Raw genomic sequence first — 8,186 nt, 5'->3', positions numbered from 1 at the left:
ATGGGAAAAGCCAGTCTCCGCACACGCGCATCTTCCTCTATACTTTAGACATGCGCAGTCCCGGGCCACGGATAGAGCGGTTTCCCCAGCGCAGTGTATTCTGGGGGTCCCGGTCGCCATTATTCATCTGGATCTCAGTCTCCAAACACCTGGGGCTGGGATGGAAAGTCGGGGCTCGTGGGCGCAGTGACCCCACCCTGACACAAGGTACAGATGGGTAGTCATTGGATTTAAAAACAAAAAAACTGCGGATGCTGGAAATCCAAAACAAAAACAGAATTACCTGGAAAAACTCAGCAGGTCTGGCAGCATCGGCGGAGAAGAAGAATTGACGTTTCGAGTCCTCATGACCCTTCGACAGAACTTGAGTGAGTCCAAGAAAGAGTTGAAATATAAACTGGATTAAGGTGTGTGTGTGTGTGTGTGTGTGTGTGTGTGTGTGTGGGGGGGGGGGGTGGGGGGGGGGGGCGTCAGGGTGGGGCGGGAGGGCAGAGAGAGAGAGGGAAGTGGAGGGGGTTGGTGTGGTTGTAGGGACAAACAAGCAGTGATAGAAGCAGATTATCAAAAGATGTCACAACCAACAGAAAAGAACACATAGGTGTTAAAGTTGGTGATATTATCTAAACGAATGTGCTAATTAAGAATGGATGGTAGGGCACTCAAGGTATAGCTCTAGTGGAGGTAGTCATTGGATTTGATTGTGACGCCCCCTTCAGACGAGGAGAATTCTGGAAAAATCAGGAGGAGGATCGTAGGATTAATTAGGGTTGCAATCAATAGTCTGGAGGGAGTGTGTGGGGGACGGAGATTTATAGGTTCAGAGGGAGGATGATTCTCTATCACATAATCTATTACAACCAACATGATGAGTTCTGAATTTCTATCCTGTACAGACAGTGATAACATGATGATGTAAAGCTTGTTGCCTCCCTTCGTAGTCCTAGATCAAGTCAGTCCTCAGTCTTCCCTTTCAAGAGAGTAAAGCCCCAGCCTGTTCAATCTTTGCTGTAACTTAAACACTCTCAGTCCTGCTCTTGTCCTTGGGAATCTTTCCTGCACATTCTTGAATTCCTCTCTGTCCTTATTATAATGATGGAAGCCCAGAACTGTTCACACTATTCCAAGTCCGGTCGAACCAAGGCTTGATACATGTTTAACATGACTTCTCTGCTTCTCAATGCTATTTCTCGAGAAATTAACCCCATTTTTAGGCCTTGGAAAGAGTTCAGGGATTTAGTATGGGGACAGGAATGAGGAACTTCAGTTATGTGAACACACTGGAGAGGTTGTTCTCCTTAGGGCAGCGAAGGCTGAGAGGAGATGTGATAGAGGTGTTCAAGATTGTCAATGGTTTCCATCAAGTAGATAAAGACCAACTGTTTCCATTGACAAAAGGTTTGTTAACCAGAGGACACAGATTGAATGTGATTGACATAAAAGCCAGACGGGAAATGAGGAAGATAAATCTTCACACAGTGAGGTGTTGTGATCTGGAATGCACTGCCTGAAAGGCGGGTGGAAGCAGATTCAACAAAGGGAATTGGATAAATCCTGGAAGGGGACTAGTTTGCAGGGCTCATGTGGAAAGGGGAGGATAGTGGGACTAATTGAGTAGCTCTTTCAAAGAGCCAACACAGGCATGATGGGCCGAATGGCCTCAATTGCAAAAAGATATTGGATAAATACTGGAAGGGGACTAGTTTGACAGTAACTTTCCCTATCAAACCTTTTATTGCCTTAATGCATCAGCCATGGCTCAGTGGATCGCTCTTTCATCTCTGAGTCAGGAGGCTATTCATTCAAGTTCCAGTCCAGGGACCTGAAAGCAAAAATCACATCCAACATTCCAAGTGTCAGCACGGAGGGAGTGCTGCACTGTCAGAGTTCCTATCTTTGGATGAGATGTGAGCCAAGGGCCCTGTCTGCAATCTTGGGTGGATTTATAAGTTCCTATGACAACTATTTCGAAGAAGTGGGGAGTTACCCCTGGTACCCTGGCCAATATTTATCAATCAACATCACTAAAAACATATCATCTGTTCATTCTCACATTGCAGTTCATGGAATCTTGCTGTGTGTAAATTGCCTGCAGCCTTTCCTACATCAGAATGGTGACGACATTTCAAAAGTACTTCATTGTCTGTAAAGCACTTTGGAATGTCATGTGGTCAGGAAAGGTACTATAGAAATGCAAGTTTTTAAATTTAAGATTTATATTATCTTGTTACCTGGAACTTAATTGATTTCAGCCACCCACAACTTACTATTTAATAAATTCACTTTGGTTCAGACAAGACTTTAACCAATTAAAGCAAAGACAGAATTCTCTGGATAGTAAATTTAAAAAGAAGTTTATTAAAAGAAAAATGTTTACTTAATAACATTAAGACATTGACTTTTACAACCTCATGTGGGTGATCAGTCTGTCGAAGCGTAACCCCCTCTGGCTCCTTCTTTGACAGTAACTCTTGTGGAGTTCGGCCTCGGGAGTCTGGCTCCTTCCCTGACAGTAATTTCCTTGGAACTCGGCCTCAGGAGTCTTCAGTATTTGGCCAGCAAGGGAGACCTTCAGAACCTCTACTTTTATCCCAAAGTGACCATTACCTCACGTCAGAATTGGGCCTGTTGTAACATGACAATTGGTCAATTTGGTGATTAGATTAATTTAATTCAATCCCCAATTACTTACCATCTTCTCTCGTTATCTTAGACAGGAATACAATAGAACTGTTTCACACTATCTTTATCTAATTCTATACGATCCCTTATTCAGATTCAAATTTTGAGGCTACTCAGAGTTTGAAGATCTCTCTTACATTTATCTTCATTGCACATTGTTTATATGCACAGAAATTAAGGTTTTTACAGCATTTTTACAGCAAATAAAACTCACTCTTTTACAATAACTTTTGATTCATTAACTGTCACTCAATTAAAGCTCAATACTTATTCAATCATCTGCTGCTGACTGGTAGTCAATTAAAACAGTAATTGCAGAAAAAAGAGAGATGTCGCAGCTTTTCATCTTGCACTCATCAGGACATTCGCAAGAATACCAAATGTAAAGAGAAGAACAATTTATACTTCATGAGAAGAGAGTGCTGATTGGTTGGATAGTGGACACTGACTGGTAGAAGCTTTGCCATGGAGAATGCAGCAGTCAACTGATGAGTGACAGTTAACTGCCAAGCTTTGTTTAAATTCAAACCAGGCATGTTGACTGATTGGTCAAGGCATTCACCTGGGGAAGGAACCAGAGCACAGTTGTCATCTGTTTTGTTGAGTTGAAACAGGTGAAAGTGTGTCCATGTTCTGTCTGCAAAGAGCAGGGCCCTGTGTATTAATATATGTCGCTTCCAGTACACGTGAGTGTGTCACACTGCGAGCCCAACTGACAATCTTAAATTGGTTGTCAGCAGAAATCTCAGAACATTCAGGATTGTTTAGCAAATGTTGTCCAATGGCGGAATCACACCTAATGTTGTTCACTGTGTCTTGAGTTTTATAAAACCCAGTATAACTGAATTTCATGACTTAATAATTATCTGTTTCATCACTGGGCTTTTAATACAAGATCAATATATTGTTAATGAAGAAAAGTTACAGGGCGTGAAATAGCTGCAGGAAGTCTTATGTGAGAGTTAAATTGGTTTCCTTGACCTTGTTACTCATAACAGTGAATACAATATGAAAGTGATGGAATTTTAAATTAAATGTGATTACCCATCCCTACCTCCAATTTCCTACATTACAACAGTGACTAAAGTTCAAAAGTGCTTCATCGGCTGAAAAACACTTTAGGAGGTCATGAAAGGTGCTATAGGAATGCATTTTTTTGCCAATTGTCCACAAATTTGGATATATTACACTCAGTCCCCACATCAACATCATTAATAAAGATGGAATCTTAATTTTGTGGAATAACCATGTCTTTCACATCATTTCAAATACTTTGTGAAAATCCAAACACACTATATCCTGACTATAGTCTAACCATGGTTCGAAACAAGTTGAACATAACCTCACTGCTTTTCAATTCTATCCCTCTAGAATGGAACCCTATATCTGGGCCCCACACTTTAGGAAAGATGTGAAGGTCTTGCAGGGTGGAGAAGAGATTTACGAGAATGGCACCAGGGATGAAGGATTTCAGCCAGTTGGAGAGATTGGAGCAGCTGAACTTTCTCTCTTTCGATCAAAGAGTCATTTGACAGAGAAGGAACCCCTCAGCCCATCAAATTAATGCCCACTCTCTGTAGAACAAACCAAACAGTCCCATTGCTCCTTTCTATCCCCATAGCCCTGCAAGTCTATTTCCCTCAATTGCCCGACCAATTCTATTTTGAAATCGTTCATTGTCTCTACATCCACCACCCTCATAGGCAGCGAGTTCCAGGTCATTACTGTTTGCCGTGTAAAAATATTCTTCCTCATATTCTCCCCCATCTCCTGCCCAAAACTTTTTCTTTGTCCACCTTATCTAAACCAGTCATAATCTTGGACACCTCTATCAAATCTCCCCTCAACCTCCTTTGCTCGAAGGAGAACAATCCCAGCTTCTCCAACCTAACCTTGTCACTAAAGAGCAGAAAAGTATATATCTATAAATAAATAAATATAAAGAGTGATGTGACTGCTGATGAGAATGTTTGTTTGAACTGCAGGTATGAGTATGACGTTTGGAATTTGAATCTTTCCTGAATGTTCTGGAACATTTCTTTGGAGCCTGGACTTTTCTGGAATCTTCCGAGACTGCTGTTCGTCATCAGCCAGTCAGTAAGAACTTGAATCTTTTACTGTTAGATGAAAAGAAACAAAAACACACCTTTCCACGTTGAGACTTTTAATCACTGAAGTGTTTGTTTTGCTCACTGCGGTTGAGAGTTGGAATTTTGTGGACAACTTTTCCCTGACGAAGCAATAGAAATTGGCAGAGAAATAGAAATTGTGAAACGTGTTGGGAATATAACCTCAGAAGGGGTAAATAAGCCCCAGTGAATTATCCTCAGTGGAGGAAACTTGAATCCAAGTAATTTCTCAACCATCGTATCATCAGCATAATTTTCAGTTAATTTTGTAACATTACACAAACACCCTCAGGAAAGGAGCAGTTTTTGAAACACAGAAGGTCACCCTCAGCAAAGGAGACCAAAAAGACGATTGCTATTTTATTTGATTCCATAACGAAGACAACAGATCCTTGAAAAGGGGAAGAATTGTTGATCTGGCAAGATCATCCTGACTGGAAAAAGCATCCTCAGAAAAGGAGCAAATTCTGAAACACAAGGACCGTCCTCAACAGAAGAAACCTACAGCCTCGAATAACACCCTCAACCATATTGGGGCAGCTCAGTCCCATCGGAGAAAAGAATTTTATCACACAAAAAGCCAGCCTCAACAGAAAAGATAACAAACTCTAGCAGCAGATTGGATCGATTTTAAGTGTGGGTCCCATTTTAATTGGTTTCTTAGTATACAAATATGTACAAAATATCTTGGTCAAAAAAGTTTCTCAAAATTTATCAAGCATATTTCCGTTTTTGTCTCCTTTTATTCTCTATCCTTTTAAAATATATAATCAGAACCAGATAACTCACGTCCTGAATTCCCTACTGTAACCTCCTCATCAATTTCCTGGACAGGCCTCGAAGGCAAGGCAAACTCTACAATGGGGATGAATTCCATCTCCGCTCCCACTGACGCAAAAGTGAATTTTGCAACGTCAGTGAGACGAACATCGAAAATGATTCAAATGAAACACCGTTTAATGTGATTGGAAGAAGAAGATGGTGCCCCGAAGGGAATTAGGAGACGAGCAGAACAATTAACATGATCAATAAAACCTGCGAACCTCACAGAAGAAACCACAAAAAAACTGGCAAAAAATTGAGAAAATTGGGCCGGCAAAATGAGACGAATCCTCACTGAACATTCCACAACAAATCGAAAGGAACTAGATAATAAACAGAAGGAAACCATTCAAACTAATAGATTGGAGGAAGCTGTTTCAAAGGCATTGAACTGGAATAAAAAGAACCTGAAAGATAAATTTAGGTTCAGAAGAATTAATGAAAGTGAAAAAACCATCTCTTGCACCTGCTTTTGGAAAGTGAGGTGTCCTGTTGTGATGGGTCAGGGTGAGGCGCTGTCCCAGAGCGCGAATGGCTGAAGCACACTTCCAACCACACCACCAGTGAACAGCTGGAAGACGGGCCTGGAACCCCAGAGCCTGAGTTGCCAAGGTCTCAGCACTCAATGGGTCAGGCTTCATCAAAAAGGATTCAAAATAATCCAACAAATCCACCTCAGACAATAATTCTCCAGAGCAGTCCTCGTGACACCGAGACTTTCTCTGTTCCAAGAAAGGAAGATATGTCCGGACTCAGAAAACAAATCAGAGCCAGAACTGACATCACAAACAGTCCTTCCACAATTGCCTCCGTCAATCTAATGAATGGTTCTGTGAAAAAAATATATTCTGATGATTTAATTACAAAACAACTTCCATTACAAGAACAGGAATTCGAAACAATTAAACATCAAACCATAAAACATGTAATGGAAGCATCCAAACCCAAAAATATTAAACCTCCAACAAAATCTCCTCATACCAAAGCCACAAAAAGCCCAACCAATCCATTTCGTATCAAATTTCCAAGGGGACCACCAACCTACCATGAAATAATGGGAAACCATTCGAGACCATCAACCCCAGTGAGACAAAGTAAAATACAATTCCCATCGGCCCAAGGTCAATTACAGACCCCAACATGTACCCTAAGGAAGGGAATGCAGCCCAAAACACTGATCAGAGCAGTAACCAATAAAAATGAACCCGATACATGGGCCTCTGGGGGGTGGAGACTGGATTCAGCCACATTTACAGAGAATAACAGACAATATCAAACCATCGGTGACTCGGACGCAAACTGTGGATTCCCCTTTTCTGGAGTTGGGTCCACTCCAGCCACAGGGAGGGGGTCCCAGTAATATTGAAACAAGCATCTTGACAGCGCCGATGGGACCGGCGAACAGAATATATCGAGCAATACTCGCTGATCCTGAGCACCTGAACAGACCCCACAGAACATACAGAGATTCCCCCTGCACCCCCCACATATTTTTGACACCTGAACAGACAAGTTGGAATCAAGCGAAACCATTAAAGACCCCAATCCAGGCAACAGGTTGGTCCGATGTGGCTCAAGGCTCTGAAGGTAGTGAGACCAATGAAATACAAATACCTGACCAGAAATATGAATCATCTAACTCACTGACCACAACATCGAAATGGAGATCTAGCCAACAAAGTAAAACAATAAACACAGTCAAAAAACACCTCAACACAAACCAAAAAAAAATAGAATCTGGACAATAACCCCAGGGAAACCGATACTAATAATAGAGGATTCCAACCTCTCCAGGATTCAAAATTGCCCCAGTACAGTAACTCAAACTGATTTTATCCCAGCAGCCAAATGTATACATGTGACAGCGTTCTTAGGTAAACTACACTGCTGCCCAAACATTAAACAAGTAATAATTTCAGTTGGAATAAATAACCAAACTCAAACACCTCTCACCGCAATTAAACTACTTCAAATACTATTAAAAAGGGTGAAAAATAAATTTCCAAATGCCCAGACCAGGATCCCTGAACTAAACTAAAGTAAAAATCTCCCACAATCGCCAAAGGACACAATCATGGAATTAAACCAATATATTAAAGAACAAATATATATCCCAGTAAAACCAAATATATCCTTTGGAGTAGAATCTGACAACATCCATTAGATTCAAAACACAACTAATTCTATTATCAACAGCTGGATGAAGTGTTTAACCTAAAAGGGAATCAAACGCTAGAAAAGGAGCCTCTAAATCTAAAGGAAACAATGATGAACATTTCTAAAACATTTAAACCCACATTAATACAGGAAAAAGTCCGAAACACAGGCTTAACTTTAGTTCCGGTAGTGAGATAGCATCATGTACAAATTCAAACAGACTTAGACACATTTTACAGAAAAATTAAACTTTGAGACATTTTCAGCATCTCAATCTCAGACAGGCAACAATTTACACCCAAATCAGACTGGATTCCACCAAAAAGTAAAATAAACCCCAAAATATTTCATTTCATCAAAACAACCCAATCAGAAAGCAAGACAATTCCCCATTGAAAG

General features: G+C 40.9%; 1 protein-coding gene across 1 annotated transcript in view; it reads right to left on the bottom strand.

Moving 5' to 3' along the window:
- The window catches only part of LOC121273703 (zinc finger protein 229-like), a 1,112,939-nt gene that overhangs the window by 806,960 nt on the left and 297,793 nt on the right, over positions 1-8,186 (bottom strand). The gene's annotated exons all lie outside the window — the stretch shown is intronic.

This window comes from Carcharodon carcharias (assembly GCF_017639515.1).
Source record: "Carcharodon carcharias isolate sCarCar2 chromosome 27 unlocalized genomic scaffold, sCarCar2.pri SUPER_27_unloc_1, whole genome shotgun sequence".
NCBI classification, from domain to species: domain Eukaryota; kingdom Metazoa; phylum Chordata; class Chondrichthyes; order Lamniformes; family Lamnidae; genus Carcharodon; species Carcharodon carcharias.
The sequence above is the reverse complement of the archived record's forward strand: the minus strand, read 5'-3'. Positions and strand labels throughout refer to the sequence as shown.